The sequence below is a fragment of the Phodopus roborovskii genome, unplaced genomic scaffold (assembly GCF_943737965.1).
Source record: "Phodopus roborovskii unplaced genomic scaffold, PHOROB, whole genome shotgun sequence".
Classification (NCBI taxonomy): domain Eukaryota; kingdom Metazoa; phylum Chordata; class Mammalia; order Rodentia; family Cricetidae; genus Phodopus; species Phodopus roborovskii.
Window position 1 is genome coordinate 27,357,261 of NW_026126525.1, and position 20,732 is coordinate 27,377,992.

General features: G+C 44.7%; 1 protein-coding gene across 1 annotated transcript in view; it reads left to right on the forward strand.

Moving 5' to 3' along the window:
• The first annotated feature begins 9,654 nt into the window (after positions 1 to 9,654).
• Positions 9,655 to 20,732, forward strand: part of Lnx1 (ligand of numb-protein X 1) — a 104,035-nt gene continuing 92,957 nt past the window's right edge. Inside the window, exons 1-2 of the mRNA XM_051198349.1 lie at positions 9,655 to 9,672; positions 9,797 to 9,915. The gene's annotated coding sequence lies outside the window, so the exon portion shown is untranslated. The remainder of the gene's footprint in view (positions 9,673 to 9,796; positions 9,916 to 20,732) is intronic.

Consider the following 20,732-nt stretch of genomic DNA (forward strand, 5'->3'; position numbering starts at 1 on the left):
GACTAGCACAATCTGTCCTGGAATTCACAATACAATCCAGATTGGCTTCAAACTCACAGTAATCCTTCTGTCTCATCTATTCTAGTTAACACGCCTAGCTTGACAAATAGTTTTTGAAAGCTGCCCTTGTCCAACTCTACCTATGAGAACTGCTCCTGTGACTGGAGGATGTAAAAACAGGGCGGTGGCCATCAGAAATAAGTTGTTTTTACTTGAAAAGACAGTTCCAAATATTCCAGACAATGCAGTAGCCTAGATCTGCAGGTGCAACAATCATTACAGCACAGCATCAACCAATCAGAACAAAGTTGAAGAGTAAGAGTGCTGTGCTGCCTTATGGGGAGCATATACCCTGCCTACAAGCAAACTCCAATAACTCATGTTGTTTTTATCTAAATCCTCTTTTCTGTTTCCCTTCCCAAGCTGTATTTTGTTCATTTGTGCATGCATATCACAAAGTCATTTCTCTGTTTGCTAGGCATGGTGGGTATAAAAATGAGTCAGCCTCAAATGCACTGAGGATCCTCTGGTCTCCAGGCAGCCCCACAGCTCCTTAGAGTCCTGCACAACCCAATGGCCATGAGGACTGGATTTGCAGTCTAAACACTATGACATTGTAGTGCTCGTCTCTATAGAAACTTTGCCAGTCATTAGCAACCCCATGGCTTAGAACATTATTTAATTTTATAATTTTACACCTGGAAAGTCTTTTTACAAAAGAAGAAGTGGGGACTTGAGAGCTGATGGATGCTTCACCAGACTCAGTACCAGTTTTGCTTTTCACACCATTTCCTAGCCTTAAAAGTGTTCTTAATTCCCCATTGCCTTTGTCAGTGTCCCTGGATTTCAAGTCTATTTTCCTTGTCTTAAAGCAGAGAACTATGACCTGCCACAGACAGCTGTGACAGCCCTTTGTCCCAAGCATACCTTCACCAGCCTCTCTTGTTTCTCCTTCACTGGCATTGGCTTTGGGCTGCAGACAAAGCTCTCCAGCCTTCCCAGGCCCTCCCCCATGTCACTCTTCCTAATCAAGCCTTCGCGTATTCGCATATTCAGTCCCTTCTAGGTACTCACAGGACTAATGTTAAAGCCAACATTTCCAGTTCAGAACAAGCTGCTTGGTCCTAGAGTGTCAAATCACATCTGATGGAACTGTCCTCACTGCAGAGGATAACTTCAGACCTGCTGCTTTGGGTGTATACCAATGGGGCCTCACTTCAGGTTTTCTACTTCTCATTCTCACGGTCATACCGTAGATTCCTAGGACTTCTTAATGAAGACCTATGTTGCTTTGCTATGAAATAGCATGTGATCTTTTTCAAGGGAAGAATGTTCCCTGAGGGTTCGTTTCTACCCTGCCTGCAACACAGTCTTACTAAATCAATTTTATCCAAACATTCATCATTTGCTGTACCCACCCCACTTCTGGGGCACACAGTTACTAATCACCTAGATCTGCACTTTCTCTGGGGTTATTCTGTATCCTGAGTGTCACTTTAGAAATAGTCCCTTTTGTAAACTGTTTTCAGTGACTTTGCTTGACTACAGCACTTGTTTGTTGATGAAAAATGTGCACAAAATTCCGGTGATTTGCATATTCAGTAGAGAACTTCAGTGGTGCTGAGAGATGAGATGTCTGTCATTTGAGATTTGAGGGTAGATGGCTATTGGTTCTACAATGTGGATTATTTGTATTGCAAGTATGAGGGCTGGTAGAAATCATGGTAACCGGTTGGGAGAGTATGGCTTTAGGATGATTGTTAGCTTGAGTCTGACATGTTGGTAACTCCTGACATGTGGCACCTTTACCCTAGAAAAGACATCCTTTGAGACAAATTGAAGGTAAATCAACATCATGGAACTTCTCCCTACATCTCCAGGTAGCTGACAGTACGCTTGGCCCTTATGGCAGAGACAAGGATAAGGCATCCTTTTGCATTAGCTGCTGTCCACTCTGTCCCCAACCCATAAGCCAAATAGCATAAAAAATAAGAACCCCCAGGTTACCATGTTGCTGCCACACTCATGCAGTTGTCACAGCAGCTGTGAGTGACAGGTGGGTGATTGGAAAATAGTGTTAGTTTAGGGACAGGCTAATCACTTAGAAGGGCTTATCTCCCTGGAAGGTAATTTAATGGAAGTCACCCAGTGTGCTCACAGTAGCACACCAATAGTTTGACTTGTCAAGGCTAAACGTCTAGTCCATCTCCTTGAAAAACTTAGAGAAAGTTAATGAGACTGGGACCTCATTATCTTAGGGGGACATAGCTACTAGAAAAACCAGTCTGGCCAGCCTGGGCTGATGGCAGATACTGATACTGCCAAAGGCTCAAATTAAGACATCACAGAGAACTTTGAGATCTGGGGCCTCTAAGCACCCAGACTGGTTAATAACATATTCCCAGCTCTTAACCCTTCATGCAGCTCACCAGGATGAGCTAAGTAGATTTGAATACAACACACAAGCCTCTTCTCCAACATTCTCATATCCCAAGAGGAACAAGTTCCTGCTCTTACCTGTCACTTGATTCCTGGATTACAGGTGAAGCCAACATTTTCAACTGAGGATTAATTGAGTTACTTAGGAATGGGGGACTTTGGAGTTTCACAATGGCACCCCATACTTGTATGATGGACAAAGAATAGCACTTGGAAAGTGCTCATGCCTCAGCTGAACTGTGGATGAATATTCAGCCTCCATATGAAGAGGAGATGGTTGCATCAAGGGCCAGAGTCACCAGAGGTGGACATGGACAGGTCCTCCCTTCCACATCACCCAATTCCATACCTGACACTCCAGGGTACTATGGCTTGTGGTTGACCAGAAAGCCCAATCTTGTTGGCTCTAGCTACCTCACTGTGGAGTAGTGACAAGGGGCCACAGGGAAGTCAGCTGCAAGAAGGCCCTAGCAGACCAGAGGCTTGACCCAAATTCCTTAAGCAAATCACACTAGGGATTTGAGAGAAGTCAAGTGAGTTTCCCTGTTCTGGAGACCCTGTTGCTCCAGATCTGAATAAGGCTGTCTCTCCATTGATGGTGAGTAGTTTCCGGGTCACTTTCTTTCTCTCTTAATCTGACTGGGAAGGTGAAGGGGACAGCTCCTGGGCTATGATTCCTGCATTAGAAGACCTGCCCTTTGTGGGATGGAAGTGAAAGTTCACTGGGAAGAAAAATGCCTCTCCACTTAGGAATTTGGTTCCCCCAGACTTTACACACCCCACCTGACAGTTAACACAATTCCTCTCTCCCTCTTGTCATTTCCACTATATTCCCCCAGCAGAAGGTGTGTGTGTGTGTGTGTGTGTGTGTCTCATTATGTCACTTGGTGTCACTGATGATTATGAATTTTAATCTCCCTTGGGAAAAGTTTGAAGAATTTTGTCTCCAAGTCTAGAAAGAGTCATTTCATTGAGAGTACCAAGCCAGCAAGTCCACAGAGGGTTGAGGTGAGGCAAATGACAATTTGTCCTTTTTCACTGAGGACTGGGCATAAGCAAACAAATTCAGGAGATATATAAGTACAGAAGGCAGATCTTTCCTTGCCTGGGTGCCAGCCAGCCCTGACTGTGGCCCTGAGACAGAGGCTGCAATTGAGTGTTTTTTTTTTTGTTTGTTTGTTTGTTTTTTGTTTTTTTTTTTTTTTTTTTTTTTTGATACAATACTGTTGGCCCGGTTTCTTGTTTCTTATCGGCTAGCTCTGCCTTTAATTATTAACCCATTTCTGCTGATCTATGTATTTTCACATGGCCTTCTCTTACCGGGGAGGCGGCTGGCGTCCAGCTCTCTCCATCTTCCATCTTGACCCTCCTTCCTACTTCCTCTTTCCTCCTTGTCTCCTAGTCCCTCCTATCTTCCTTTCCTATTGGCCAACAGTGCTTTATTATTAACCAGTATGAGAAACATATACAGAATGACATCTCCCATCAGAGTGGGTCTTTCTACCCACTCAAAGCACCCACTTCTCACTTTAGTGCGGAGGAAAAAGCTGTGAGTGGTTTGGTCCAGGTAACACACAATCTGGATCAAGGCAAGATTGCTGGAGTCTGAGGTCATCAGAAACCACAGATGACAGGCAGAGACCAGCTCTCCTTTGAATGGCATAGAATGTGGAGCCTTTCAATCAGCTCAAGATAGCCTCCTTCTCTTGGGTAACTACACCTATAGCATTCTTCTTTAGGACAAGTCTACCTTGCATATTGTTTTAACTCTGATTTCCCATTGATTAGAAATACAAACGTTGTGAACCCTTCTTTTAGACACTGACTACCATGTAGAAAGCACTTAGTAAAGTTGTTATATAAATGGTGGACGAGTGAGTAAGGTATGCTTAGATTGTTGTTCATTGCTGTGGAAATTAAATGTGATAAACAACTCCCTAATGCTTATGGGGAAAGGAAGAATTGACTGGAGCTTGATTCCAGAAATATGTGCCTCCTCCTTTCATCCCTTTTGATTCGTAAAGTGAAATGTACTGAAGGCTTCCCATGTCCCTTTCAGACTGTGGGCCGAGCACTGGGCTTATGGGAAAAGCCTCATCCCATACTTTGCCAGCTTTAGAGGAGACATTCTACACACTGCAAACAGTAATGAAGTAGAGCTTGTAGAGGGCACACACAAGGATCTGCCTGGAGAAGCCAGTAAGGTTCCATGGAGAGAGAAAGGACTCAGGATTTCCCACAGTGATACTCCAGGTAGCTGACAGTGGATCTGCCTGCAACCAGCTGGGCATGTTAGACAAGTTGCTTTCTGCTCAGGCTTGATTTCTGCATATGGGATTCTGCCAGGGCTCCCTACAGTGACATAGGTGTATCATGTCGATGCAGATAGCAGCAAGTGAACATTTAGGATGGCAAGCACTGACAAGAGCCTAAACAAGCTGGGTGGTGGTGGTGTATGCCTTTGATCCCAGCACTTGGAAGGCAGAGGCAGGTGAATCTCTGCGAGTTCAAAGCCAGCCTGGTCTACAGAGCTAGTTCCACAACAGACTCCAAAGCAATACAAAGAAACCCTGTCTTGAAAAACAAAACTAAAAACCTTAAGGACTCACATGGTTTATGCAAAGATGGAATCATGTAAACATGGAGGTATAGTTATCACAAGCTTTATGCCTGTGACAATGGCAAAGAGAGCAATAATGTGGTCATTGTTTTCTTTTTTGCTAAAAAAGAGTGTGTTGGCTATAATTTGCACAGTGAACTTTAAAAATGTGTGTCCTCACAAATAATGGATGTAATTATAACTTCCCTGAGACCCTCCATCTCCCTGCAGAAACCAAGTGAACTAGAAGATGGTGTTTCCTACGATGTGCATGGGGTACCTAGTGCAACATCTGCAAAATGGGCAGCACGTAGCTGAATGGGGAGTGAGATGGACGTCTCCCACATTGCAGAGCCAAAAGCTTCTATCTCTCCTGCTATTCCCCACAATTGCCCTGTGGAGATCTGCTTATCCACATCATGCTAAGTACTTGTGCCTTGTTAACAGAAGACTTGGAGCTGAGCTAGTTTAAAAAAAAAACCACACACACACACACACACACACACACACAAACAAAAAACCTGAGGCCAATGTGATGTAATATACATATAGCAATTTCATCTTATAATGCAGAGAGTGCCTTCAGAAATTATGTAGCTGGGGCTTTTTCTAAAGATGATTTTATTAAAATCAGATGAAATCTGTTCCCTGTTGTGGGGTTCTGCTGTCTTAGAAAGCCCCACAAATATACAGGGGGTAAAATGAGGGTGCAAACAGGGGCAGAATAAGTCTTCTGAATCACAAAGAAGGCATGCTGTAGCCATAGGTTCATTGCCAGGGGGAAGCCTTGAGAATGCCAGCCTTCATTGTGGGGATCAAGAAGCAAAGAGCTTGGAGAACAGACCTCCCCTCCTGCTTCCATTGCTCTGTCAAGATGTATAAGAGTTCAATCGAATCACGTGAGCTGGCGGAGGAACTAGGAATGCCCCAGCCTTGAGTTGTGAGAGCTTCCTAATGCTTCCCACCTGCCTCTGTGGAAAATAAACTTTCCATGATCTAGCTATAGCAGAAGAGGCCAGCTCCCAGAGAGAAGGAAGCCTTAGAGTAGTAGCCCAACACCCAGAGCACTGCCATTCTTAACGTCTCCTTCTACCCACCAGCCATTCTTCCTTCCTGACCTTGCCCCATGTCATCTGTCCGGTGATCCTCTATGGACATCTATCGGTTTGTACTGCTGTCCTTCCACACGCGTCCTTACTACACACAGGCAGTATCCTGTCCTATCATTCCTGCCTATGTGTTGTCCTTGCCACATGTGTGTTCCTCTTGTTTGCTGTCAAAGTAGGGCTAGAAATGACTTGTTCTTGAGGTGGAAGGGTCAACAGCAATGGCTGGTTGAGTTGGTATACTCCAAGCTGCTGTTACAATCTCTTCCCTTTGGGAAACGTAAACCAAGCCTACCCCTCTTCCTAAGGTCCCAATGGCAAACTGAGCTGTGAGTCCAACCAAGCTTCACTCTGGAACAAATGTGTTTACGTTTATTAGGCTTTCTTACAGGTCTTACGGTTTGATTTGACAGGTCTCCAAGAGATAAATTCAGGAATACCCCCAGAAGTAGTAAGGGTGCCTTTCATAGACATGTATGTCCATGCATCTTACACCTGTATATTTGTGTATAAACCAGGCTGTTAATGTGTAGCCAAAGTTCTTAGTCCTCGCTCTTGCTTGTACCAGCCTCCTCCTGCAGACTATTGCATAGGTAAGAAGCTGAGGTCAGCCCAGTGTGGTGGTGCATGACTCCAAATCCCAGCATTTCTGAAGTGAAGGCAGGAGGAGCACCAGTTCGAGGTGAGCCTAGGATACCTGAAATCTGCCCTCAAAATGTGTGGGGGTGGGGGCAGCGCTTGGAATACAGCTCAGATATACAATGCTTGTCTCACATTTGAATCCCAGAACTACATAAAAAACCATATGGAGAGGCTCACACCAGTAAGCCCAGCTCTCAGGAGATGAGACAGAAGGGTCATCCTCATGTGTATAGGGAATTTGAGATCACCCAGAGCTAGAGACCCTGACTAGAGGGAGATAGGGAAGGAGAGGGAGAAGGACATTTAGGACCTCACCCAGTGAACATACAATTAGAATCTTCCTGATTTCTTTCCATGGCTTAGAAAAGGCTCTGGTTACAAACTGTTCTGGTCCTATCACTTGCTGAGTGAGCAAGTTCCCCGATTCTCTATGCCCTGGTTTCCTGACTGTCTGCATAAATGGCACTAGGAGCTTACAAGGGAGTTGTATAAAGTGCTTGGGATGGTAAGTGGCGCCTGGCAGTGACTCACTGGGTGTTCGCCTTGGTGGTTATCGTTTCCACTTTTTCTCAGGTTCCTCAGAACCTAAGGCTTGGCTTAAACACTCTAACAGCCAGAGGGGGTCGGTCGATGGAGCTCGTACTGAGCTGGCTTCAAGCCTTTATCCAGCAGCATAGAAAAGCCTTGCACTTGGCTTGGCTGATCATATGCCATAAAGGAGTTTCTCTTCTTATATATGGCACCTGGGCCTAGCTCAGCTCCCAGGTTAATGCTTAGTCATCCTCCTTTCCTCCTTCCCTCCCTGCCGTCCCCCTCTACACCCCCACCCCCACCCCCACCCCAGTCGCTTTCTTTTTGGATTTCTGAGACTGGGTTTCTCTGTATAGCCTTGGCTGTTCTGGAACTTACTCTGTAGATCAGGCGAACTCACAGAGATGGCCTGCCTGCCTCTCCCTCCTCCCCCACCCCCCGCTCCGCTCCGCCCCATGCTGGGGTTAAAGGTATTTGTCCTCTCTCTTGTCCTCACTTTCTTTCACCAGGCCATATGGGTGTGTTGGGGAGGGGATTGTGAATACAGAAAAAAAAAAAAAAAATCCCACACTCTAGGGGCCTTCATCGAAGTTCTACGCGCCTACGTTTTATTGCGCACTTTATGCAAACGTGTTTCTCCTGCACTTCGGTCCAGGGGCCAAGTGCCAGAAACTCTAACTGCCTCACCAAGACGGAGCCAGTCCCTAGGGCAAGGTGAGGCCAGACAGACAGCACACAGAGGGCGGGACTCCGCGAGGGGCGTGGCCTTCCTCTGATTCAACGGGGCTCCTCCTATCCCCCCGGGACACCCTGACTCAGGAAAGAGAAGCCTTTGTCTTGGTGGGGTGATACTTGCCCCAGCCCCATCTCATCACAACCCCCAAAAAAGCCCTGCACGGGAAAGGTTCTGCTGTCTTCATTTATTCCCCGTTTCCATTGTTTTGCTTTTACTTGTACTGGATAGCCATACCCCACTTAGGTTCTGTTGGATAAAGACGCAGAGGTGCTTTTTTTTTGTTCGTTGCTGAAAGAGTAGCTGGGTCCCGGGTGGGAGAGGCAGTTCAGGTCCGCCTGGGATGAGCCAGTCTTTTGAAGTTGTCTCCTGGACTAGATTTCTTCTTCCTTCTCCTCCCCTTCCCATTTGCTTTATTGGGTATTGAGTGACTGGGAACTACCAATGTGGACACTGGGGGGATGGGGTGCTTGTTTTCTGTTTCTTCCTCCAGCCTTCCCCCCCAGCCCAGCCCAACAAACCCCTGCTAAGCTGTGAGGTATTAGAACAGGTCCACAGTTTCAAGATTAGAAGAGGCAAGGATTTTCAGTAAGCGTTTATTTAAGGGACAAGAAGAGTGTGCCTGGAGCGGCCCAGGAGAGAACTCCCCAGTGTCCCCAGGTAGCACATTCCGGAGAGTGACTACGTTGGGGAGGAAAGCTGGCCGGGAGCCACAGGTACACACAGCAATTCAGCTGCCTGATGGGGGTTGTTCACTGCGCTGGACACAAGATGCCACAGGCCTTAACCGGCAAGCACGGTTCCTCATAGTTGCCACTCAGGTGCCAGCTGAGTCGTGCCATTAGCCTCTCTTTCCTGTTGGAAAAGCTGAAGTAACCATGACTTGTCCAGGGTCACACACCAAGCCTGGGACCAAAATAACCCTGACTCCTCCTCTGTGGTTCTCCCGCAGACAACATCCCCTTAGTAAGGCGCTATCATTTTAACCTGAATCATTTAAAGTGCTCCTAATTGCAGGGCTATGGTGAACTCTAACCACCATGTGACAAGCAGACAGGGCTAGGAATGACTGAAGTTTTACCAATGCCTAGAATATACTATTGCAATGCTGGGAGAGGGGGGAGGGTATACAGAAAAGGATGCAGAAGTACTCCGGTTTTGTTTTGTTTTTAATAATATTGCAACAGAAACACACACACACAGACACACACACAAACACACACTAGGGTCTCAAATGGATGCGATTCACAAAAGCACTTGAGGGACAAATCACAGATATTGCAAATCTTCACAACCTTATCTTTTTTTTTTTTTTTTTTTTTTTTTTTTTTTTTTTGCGCGCACGCACACACACACACACACACACACACACACAAACAAATAATAATAAAGTAAAACTTCCCTTTTGCTTCTGATGTTGGCAGCTGTGTGGGCTTGGGAGGGCCTTGGAAACAAGCACGTAATGTCGGCCTGGGAAACAATCAGGCATATGCATTCGGATCTGTACACGGGGCTGGACACGTGCTATGCTCAGGAAGGAAAGTAAATTCCTTTCAGCAAATTGCTCTAACTGATTCATTTGTCCTCTGAGAGACGCCACCTACCTGCTCCCAGGTATTCAGGTAATTGACAGGGGTGGGGGCGGGGCCTCCTGGCATGTTTTAGTCCCTCAGGTCTTGGCCAGACTTCCGTGATGTCACACATTTCCTGCTCGGGAGCCAACCAATGCCCTCCTTCTTCCTTTAGCCACCTGTACACCGAAGTTGAGACTGGTCACAGCTCAGGCGGCCCTGGAAGCTTCTACCAGAAGGGATGAATATTGGCTGGCTACTGCTGCTTTGAAGGCCCTAAACACCTTTGAACAGGTGAGCAGCAACTCCATTCTCTTCCTCTCTTGGCCTTTAGATCACTGACCTTTAAGGTGTCTGAACAAGGAATTTGAATAAAAAGGCTCATTGAATGGCTCAACCCAGACTCTTGAGAGTGGAGGATGTCTGTGCCGGTCTTCCTCTGGGGCTCTTAGCCTTGCCTCTGGACAGATATTTAATCATTATTGTTTCCTAACTATTAATCTAGCTTCTGCTTGTCGGTGAAGTTGGTCTGATTCTCTTTAAAACCCCGGAGAAAAGGAAGGTGAGATGGTTTTTGAAACTTCATTCAAATGTGAAGACCAGTTCAGCCTGTTTTGTGGGGGGCTAGGGACACTCACAAAATTTAGATTCTTTTTTTTTTTTTTCCATTGCTTTCTGCACTCACCTCATCAGAAGCAATTTTGATTGCTTCTATAATACTTTCCTAGGTTACTTTGTATTGTTTACAATAGAAAGTCCTGAAGCTGGTAAATTCTGATTCCTTATTATAAGCCTTATTTTTTTTTCTTAACTTAAAAAACAAAACGAAACAAAATCCTTGCAGTTTCCTTTGCGTGTAGAAAACATTTAGCAGTCTGGATTAGAACTGTTTACCTTCAGGCCAGATAAGCTACCTGCTGACCTTTGGTAAAGTTACTCCTCCAAGGCCACAAGAATGTTAACACCAGGGCTGGAGCTTACATTGTTGAAACTTTTGTTGTTTGCATCTTGCTTTTAATATAATATATGGAGGTGGTTGCTCTGCTAGGACCTGACATTTAAAGTAATTTTATCTCAAGGATCCATTTTTGTTTTCTTAATCCAGATCACGTAACTCTCTCCACAACTCTAAGGGCCACACTCCACCAGGTACTATTACTAACAAGAGCAGAGGAACCATTTCCTAATCCATCTTCTTACTGAATTAGCTGGGAAACTCCAGGAGAGCAATAAAGAAGTGGGACCTTTCGTTTCATAGGCCTACATTAGTAGCTTTCCCAGAGTTAAGTTAGCAAATGGGTTTGTAGAAATTAGAAGAACATGTCTATTTTCCAAGAGTATAAACTGAAACAATTAAGCTGCTTCTTACTGCTAATAATCGGTGTTGTTCTTGTTGCCAGTTTCTCTCTGACTCCTTCTCTCCTGACCTCTGTGCCTATTACTGTTCTCTAAGGTCATATGTTTGCAGAGTGGCTACTGTTCATGCCTACAGATTCCTCAGTGAATTTAGGTTTGTGAGCAGAGTGAGAAAGGATTTCCCCATGGCCTGGATTTTTTAGGTATCAATTTGTCTTTGATGCCCCAAACCTCTATAGATTTTCATCCCCTCTGGTGGTTCATCTGACTGATCAGTTATTTTTACAACAATTGATTTATGATTGATCAAATCATTTCACCATTGTCTGACTGCTTAGGATCATAATGCTGTATATATTATTGCCCATGAAATAAGGGGAAAAATAAGACAGGAACCAGAGTCAGAATATCCAGTTTACATGTGTGTTCCCTGAGAAGTTCCATGTCAACTCCATTGGTTCAGGTGTATACAAAGTGTGATGGGAAATTGTACATCCTTTAACAAATTGTAATTCTCTGAATTTCTCTGGATCTCCGTTTCTTCCTCAGGAGAATGAAATGTAAGTACCATGTGCTATAATGTGGTTCTGAGTGCATGTAGAGCTTTGAAGTTAGCAGTGCCTGGTACTGAGCCATGAGTAAAGAGAAGCCAGGTCTGCCTCTGCTGGAGGAATTTCCCTGGGAGCTTTAGGGGACTTGTGTGAGCCTATGTAGCTCTCCTGAAGCTGCAATTGTTGGGAACACTGCTCTTATTACTGTAATTAATTGTCAATAATTAACCCCATTGTTAACAGTTCGGAGAAATGCAACAGTCTGAAGGAAAGAGAATTGAATGAGCTGTCATTCACTGAGCCAGGCAGCGTATATCCACCAGCCCCCTTGGCAAAGTGAATTCTGGAGTGGTCACTATCCCTTCCTTTCCCCAGCTCAAGGCTCTCTGGAGACATCTACAAACTGAGTTCCTTGTAGGCTTTTGAAAGAGGTCCCATTGTCATTTGGCAAGGAGTCTGGACTGTTTTCAATCATGCTACCACCCATCAACCATCACCCTGAGTGGTCGTGGGTACTTGGTCTCCTCTAATCTTGTAGGTAATCATCCTCCACTTATGACTCGATGAGCACTTAGCAGGTTAGTGTGACAGAAGACAGATAATTTGCATTCTGTATTGGGGGAGGCTTGTGAATCTTTTGACTAGGATCACCCCCTTAAGTAGAATATGCTGTGCCCTTCAATGACCTTGAAGGTCAGAGTAGATGTGTCCCCAGGCTCCCAGGCAGCTTCTTCTGGTCCTAGGTTCTTTCCAAAGTGTAACACGTATTTCTGCCATTCAAGAACAAGCATCCAGGGAACTATGGATTCTAACATCTAGTCTACTACAGATTGCTGAAGGGGGACTCTAAGGAAGAGCCTCAAGCTCCTTGCCCATCACTTTCATTGCCCCCCACCGAGGATAACCTCCCCACATCCTATAATAGAAGCTAGAGAGACTCTTTGCCTAAATCTAGCTTTCAGGGTAATGGAGAGCAGGGGTAGGCAATGCCTCACCGGGCATGATGATCTTATTTAATGCCAGGTCAGGTGGTGCTGCCATCCTACAACAGAGAACTGGTCTTCGGCATCAGACTGCCTGGGACCAAAGTCCATTTCTACCATGTGCTTTCTTTATACCCTGAGAAGGTTTTAAAAACCTTTTTGGAAAGGCTCTGGCACCATGTTAACCTAGTACCCATGTGATTTTCTTGATAAGAAGACATGGTATTAGGGATCAGATAGAGCTGGTTCTGTCAACACTATTACTAGCCTACACGAAGCACTTAATATCTTTCCCTCAGTCTGATCACCTGGAAAGTGGGATACTTAGCTGCCCAGGATGCCTGTGATATACAGTGGCAGTGGTCATGTGTGAAGTGTCTGGCACATGCTAGATGCTCAGTTTAAGCATGATAATATTCCAGGACACACATGCTACATCAACTATAGTCAGATATCTTGGCTCATGACATGGAAACAGCCCCTGGCCAGACAGGACATATTCCTGGAAAGGCCCCTATAGACTTAGAAGAAAGCCTGTTAACCAAGACTATGTTGTTATCTTGTCATTCTGGGGTAGAGTAGCTGTCAGAGCGATGTCTGGTTTTTACAGAGCAGCAGGTGTAGGAATCGGGTGATTCAGGCATCTTCATGCAGCATGAACTCACGGTTGCACCTCTGGCATCCCCTCTGCTGTTATTAGAATCCTGCACACCTAAGGTGGAGTCATGATCATCTGCTTGGCTCAGGGCTACAGAGGCTCACTAATGGCTCCTCCCCCACCTTGGTATCTCTGGACTTCCTGGCAACATGGAACTATTCTTGATATTTATGTGCCAGCATTACAGACTCACTTTTATGTGGGTGGCAAATTGACTGTCCTCTGACAGTGTCTTCAAACAATCAAAAGCCTTCCGAAACTATTTGAAGGAGACCGTGTGTCATTCTTCCTGGGTGATTTAGATTTTAAGCAGGTACTGTCTCCAAAGGACAAGGATTGGTATGAAAACCATGAAAGTTGCTAAGTACAGAGACCTACAGGCTGAGGTCAGGGTCATAGGATGTTGGCTATCTCCTCTAACTTCCCACCTCTGTCATTCCCTCCTTATTCTGTGTCCTATGGCACAAGGACACCATAGTGACCAATTGCTTAGCAACATAGATACATACTTAAAGGGAGAAAGGAATTCCTATGAACTGGTGTTTTCAAAATGCAATAGGTTTCCTGGTGGTGTGCTGAGTATATTTTCACTGAAAGTGATCACTATTTGACATATTTAACATCTAGAATGTTTGGTGGCTGGGTTGACAGACAGATGAATGTGTGGATGATGAGTGAATGAATGTCTGGATGGATGAGGGATATATATATATATATATATATATATATATATATATATATATATATGATTAATAGATAACTGTGTGGATGGCTGGGTGTATAGTCAGATAGACGGTTGATAACAGTTGTATGTATGTGCTGTATGTATGTATGACCAAAGTTTATTTGTGTTTCTTTGTCTGAGACATCTTTACATATAGCATGAAAATACATATTGTATAGTCAATTATTTTAAAGACTGCATGAGAAAAATGCATCTCCCCTAATCTGTAGAAACTTGTTTATTGAAAGTAGTAACAAGTTAAAATGTTATATCATCAAATAGAAAAAGGCAAAGGTGTTCCCACTTCAGACAGGGTGGATGAGTTGACTCCCAAACTAGAGATATGCAGATTTTAGATTTGTTTTTCTTATTCCTCTTTGCCTCTTCTATCCCTCTTAAATGATTAATTCTCCCTCTTCTTCCCTGCCCAGGGAGCCATGTTCCCTGTCATTGTTTGTGGTTTGACTAGTACACTTCAAAGTTCCATCCCAATTAGCCAGGAAGGCTTTCTTGTTTGTTTTTTTTGTTTGTTTGTTTGTTTTTTGTTTTTTGTTTTTTGTTTTTGTTTGTTTTTTTTTTTTTTTTTTGTTTTTTACATCAAGAATTTTAGTTTGGAACATGTATACTTGAACACCACCATTATTTCCCAGTGATTTGAATTTGTTTCTTGTGTTTGATGCATTTGTCACAGGGACATGAGACTTTGCCAGGAGTGGAGTTGAAGCTCTCTAGGAATCCCTTTAATAGCTTCTTGGCACACAGCATGGCAACAGCATATGCATGATGGGAGGTTGAAATATGCCATTGCTCTCTGTTGAGATGATTTGTATAACTTACTTGTGACTAAAGTCTGTTAGTCACATGACCTCTTTTGAATAGAACGCTGCATGCTTAGGCTCATGCATCCTCACATTAACACATGAGTCACCTTGTGTTTTCAAACTCCTCATTAAGTATTATGGTCATACTTGTATGACATCTTCCACAGTGTGCACACACTCAGCCATTCTATCTGTGGCCCCTGGAGGCCCTTGTAAATTGGTTTCTCAGTCACCTCTAAAGACATCTGCATTACAACTTATTAGTGAGCCAAAAGGAAACAATTAGCTTTTTACACTGGGGAAGGATTGCTATCCCTAAGTATGCAGGAATCTCAGGGGTTGCCATCTCACAATGTTTACCCTGTCACTTAGCCATGTGGAGGAGAAGGGTTGGGTGGGTCACTGGGAATATTTACCTTGGTCCTGTGGGATCCACCTCCAGGAATACAGTCTCTTGGGTGAGCTTCTTAGGACTGCCACAGCTGATAACTGTAAGCTTAGAGGCTTCAAACAACTCAGTCTATTCTTTCAGTTCTAGAGTGTATAGAAGTCTGAAAACAAAACATCAGCAGGGCTGCAGTCTGCCTTTGAAGGATCTAGGCAAGAGAGAACCTACCTCTGCCTCTTCAGCTTTAATGTGTACAGAGTTCACTTGACTTGTGGCAAGGACCTCACACGTCTCCTCTTCCGAGTCTGTCTTCTAAGGATACTATATTTAGAGATCACTCATAATCAATACATTCTCATCTCAAGATCAAACACTTGACATCTTCAAAGGCAAATTTCCCAATTAGGCCAGCTTCCAAGTTCTAGGGATAGCCATGGATATGTCCTTGAGGGGGGGGGTATCATTTACCCACTACACTCATTCTGTAGCTGATGTTCATATTCCCTGCCATCTCTGTGTATGGAGAAATCTTTGTGAAGACCAGTGGTCCTCAATTTTCCTAATGCTGCCACAAGGAAGAGCCACCAGTGTTGTCTATAATTTGGGGGACAGGTATCATGTTCTGAAAGAGTAGTGTGACATGCTGAACATTGAAAAACAGAACAAGAGCCAACAGCCAAAGTAACAAGAAAGAACTTGGATCTTTGAAAACTACCCAGACCTCTTTCACTGGAAGTATTTGGAATAGTAACTGGCATGTGACCCCTAGGTATGTTGAAGCTAAGATCCTTGCCTAGCCCCAAATCTTGTCATTTCCAAGCCATACCTGTATCCAGCACCTGGAAGGCTGAGGGAGGGTCATGAGTGTGAGGGTAACCTGGGTTCCACTAAGTTTGAAGTCAGCTGGGATACATATATAATGAGGTCTTGACTCAAAAAACCTGTGACTTCTAAATAAAACATTTTAAAAAATGTTTTAAAATCAGTCACCAACCCCAGTGTGCACTCTTGTCCCTGATGGATGTGGTTGGCTAAGCTCTTTCCTCTCAGGATTTCCTCTCATTTCTCAAAATTCTACTCACTTTTATTTGTTTGTGGGTTTTGTGCATTACTTTTTTTAAAGATAGGGCCTCATGTAACTCGGGATGGCCTTGACCTCCCTATATAGCTGAGAGTGACATTGAACTTCTCTCTCCCCTTCCTGAGAGCTGAGGTTAAGCTCTCATGTACCACCCATGCCTGGTATATGGTGCTGAAGATTGGACCCCAGTGCTTGTGTATGTTACGCAAGCACTCTACCAACTGAGCTACAGACCCCAGTCACCTGTGTGAGCCATCCTAGCAACCAGTGATGCACTAAGTTTCCTCTGTTGGCCTCACTATGTGGTTCTCCCGTTCCTTCTCCTCCAGCACCTCATCGCAACAGATTGTGTCTGCTGTCTGTGTCTTGCCATTTATCTTCCTGTGTCTAACCTTTGTGTCCCCAATTGAACTTAAACTCCATGAAAATGACATCGAATTCTCTCTGAGTCCTCAGAGTGTTCAAGACAAATCCCAGTCATGGTTTGGGCAGTCAGCATCCATCAGAAGAACTGGAAGAGTTGGAAAATGTTAAGGATTCAAATATATTTCTTTATGTACTTATCTCCCTAGGACTTGGTAATCTGTAGAAAAGAAGAGAAAAGAGAAGGGAAGGGAGGGAAGGGAAGGGAAGGGAAGGGAAGGGAAGGGAAGGGAAGGGAAGGGAAGGGAAGGGAAGGGAAGGGAAGAAAGGCTTGCTGGCATGGTCAGCTCTAAGGGTCGTGCGCCAGCTTGCAGTCATTTCTTTCCCATACTTCCCTAAGGTCAGCTCTTTCCAGGAGTCAGTGTTGATGCTTCCCAGCAATCCAGCCCTTGCTCACATGAAATACTCAGCCTTAATCGCGTGCTCTTTGCAGGAGTCCATGTTTCTAGACTAGGAAGTGGGAGGGCATCTTATCTGAGACAGAGCACATCCAGACAGGCCCAAGGGTGGCAGGTGCACCGTGGCATCCAGGAGAAGAGTGGCAGGTCTCCCGTGAAGGGAGATAAAGCTCATTTCTGGACAGTATTGTGAGAAGCCATCCCCTGGCCTCTAGGACTCATTTGTAATTGGCTAACCACCGGGGGCTCTGTTCCCTCAACCACTTCCCTTGGCTTTCCCACTTTCTGAGTATGTGTTCCCGGTTATTGACTCCAGATGTGTTCAGCCATCTCCAGATGTGTTCGGCCGTCTCTTCTTGTTCAGTTCTGCAATTTCCTGGCAGATTCTGACCTCAGTGGAAACCCTTTATAGTTTTCTCCTGTTTTTCCAGTGTTTGAAACACTGTGCAGAGGAATGTCATTCACAGATTTCACTAAAGAGTCTCTCACTCCCTCTTTGAGACCATTAATTTAGAAGTTAAGCAGAGGATGAGCTAACCACAAGCCCTTACTGCAGGCTGCAGGTACCTGCCTCAGTCTCCCAAGGTGAAGTGTATGTATGTCCCCACATTCCCCCTCCAACCCTGGCTCATAGTTTGAAGCTAGTTTTGTTTTGTTTTGTTTTTAAATCCCATATGTGACTCTGTATTTAGGTCATTGAAGTGCTGGATTTGTCCTGATTATATACAAGTCTGTAAGTCAAAGACTAATGTATCTTAGTTCATAATCAGCACTTATTAGAAAGGTCACACATTATCAGAACCTTCAGTGCTCACTGAATATATCTGAAATTCAAAACATAAGGAAGATTAATAAAGAGAGATACGGCTTATCTTGACTTTGGAAATTACTTTCCCCAAATAATCCATTTAAGAGGGTCAGCCAGGGCCAGGGCACTATTGAGACAAATGTGCCTGCTGGGCAAATTCTTTAGAAAGAAAGCAGGTGGCCAGGGCCACCATGGGAAGCAGCTATTGGCACTGGTCCACTGAGCTTTTCCATGGTTTAACTTCTGCTTAGGAATGAGTGTCCTGGCTATGGCTGGGGAGTGGGTCCAGCAGCCAGTTTGAAATTCTAAGTCCCCATGATGTCCAACAGTGCCTCACCCAAAGGTTTATAGCATCATCCACAAAACCTCTACACCTGGGGTCAAATTTTTAAATTTTCTTCTGTTGTGTTGTGATGCCGGAGGATGAACTCAGAGTTGCACATAGCTCAGGAAAGCACATCATCACTGAGCCCAGAGTTCACACCTCCAGACTGGGCTCAGCTTCTATCTCATGTGTGTTTGTGTTCATGGGGGGTATGCATGCATGTGTGGGTGCAGACATGTATAAGCAGGAGACAGAGGACAACCTCGGGCATATGTGTATGCATGAGTGCACACATGTGTACTTGAGGACAGAGGACAACCTTGGGCATGTCATTCCTCAGGTACCATCCACCTTGGTTTTTTTTTTTTTTTTTTTTTTTTTTTTGTGAAAGGGGCTCTCTCATTTGACCTAGAGCTTCCTCATCAAGCTAGGTTGGCTCAGGGATCTGCCTGCTCCTCAGTGCTAATATTAAAGCTCATGCCATAAGGCTTTTCTGTGCTTGGCTATTTTTTTTGTGGGGGCAGGGGAGTGGAATCTGGGGGTTGAATTCAGGTTCCCGTGGTTTCAAGGCAAGCACTTCAGAAACTGAGCTCTCTCCAAGTCCTTCTCCCTAGGATCCTTGGAGCTAAGGATCTGAGTGATCACTTGGTATGGGTTTAGTCTATGTATATTTGAAATACACTGTAAACCATCAGAGTTCGTTAAGGGCTAAAAAGATTTTGAAAATAACTTTAAATCGTCATTACAAAACAATGCTCAGTGTGGTGGCAAACACAGGAGGCTAAGGCAGGAGGGTGGCATGGCCATGGTCAGCTTGGACTAAATAGTAAGACCCTGTCCCCACCCTCCCCCACATCACAAGACCAACACCATTCCACTGGGGTGGAGCCTCCTGCTCTTTGCCACATCTGGGCAATGTCCTGGATGGCAAGACCTGCTCATCGCTTGGCTGGGATCTCATAGATTCACACAGCAAAGCTTTTGCAGGACCCAGCTGCTTTGTCATATTCTCTGAGACACGCCGCTACACTCCTTTCCCGTTGTTGAAACAGTTGTCCCTCTTGTGAACCCTTCAGCAAGTCGTGCACCTAGTGTCTGTACCAAGTATGAAATGGGGTGGGGCTGTAATCAGAGCAGAGCTTACAGGTTTAGTGGCACACCTCTGAGGCACTGGCCAAGTCCACAATTTCCTCGTTGCACCTGGCTGGCTACCAGGGGTGATGCAAGGAAAATATAAAGACTCATCAAGGCTGTTAATCCCAGCCTGGGTCTAAGCCACAGTGGTGACACCCCACTTTCCCTACTTGAACTCCTAAGAAAAACAGTGATAAGGCCTTGATTGTAGGTAAAGCAAGTGAGGCACTCACCTTGTGGTGCAAAATTTAAGGCATCAAAAATCCTCAGTAATGGTGATTTTAATAGACTTCATATTAGTCTTAGCATTGTTGTGACAAAGCACCTGAGAAAAGCAAATTAAGGAAAGACTCTGCTCACAATTGGAAGGGCTCCAGTCCATCATGGCTGGAAGGCAGGACTGTGCAGCGCTGGTCACATGCACTTATAGTCAGGAAGCGAGAGAGAGAGTGCTGGTGCTTGGCTCAGTCCCTCCTTTTCCCCATCGTGGTCAGTCCAGGGCTCCAACCATCGATTAGCCCTGCCCACATTCAGAGTGAGTCTTCATTCCTCAGTTAACCCTCTTTGGAAAAACCTTAGGTGTTGCCATGGTGACATTGAAGATGAATACTCAGTGCTTTCTTTAAAAATCAAAAAGCAAGGCAACAACCTATGATGCTCAAAGAAGTGGAACTAATTTAAGGATCAGATCGGTAGGCTATGGTTATTGGGGAATTACCATCACAGTTTCTTTCTTTCGTCTCAGGCTGTGCCACGGCTCAGCATAGCACCAGTGGGATCAGTGTGTTTTTCAGGGACAGACTCAATGAGGTTTTCTCGACATACTGAGATAGTGAGGCGTTTTCTGAAGCAAGGCTGTCAAACCTCGTCCCCAAGTTGGGACAACTGTCTCCATCTGGGATGACAAGCATGCCTCCCTAGACATTTTCCTTTTCAAGGAAAGAGGGGGGTAGCTGGAGCTGGAAGGTGGTTTCTTCCTATCACTCTCTCACAGGTTTCTCCCTGTTCATCATTTAATCTTTTCACATACTAGTGAATTTCAGTGAATATTAATATTTGTGATGCGGGTGGGAAAATATCATTGACTGTTTAATTGGTTTCCATTTCTGTCATCTTTCACTGTGTGTTGTTCATACATTTGAAAATGAGATTAATGAAACAGAAGCCCCAAATGTCCCAAATGCCATCTGTTCTAGGGAATAACAGATACTGGACTGTTGAGCTGCTGAAGGCCTTCTTTTGTTTACATGAAGCCACTAAAAAGCTTTCCATATTCTCAGCTTTTAAAAGCTTCTAACCCCAGATCTTATCTCTCAATCCATCTACTACGAGTGCTGTCCCCCTGCAGTGTGGATGCTTCTGGAACCCCCTTCCCACCCACAGACACCCAAATCCACAGATGCTCAAGTTCCTTCTACAAAACAGTGCAGTATTTGCATTTAATAATCATATATGCTCCCA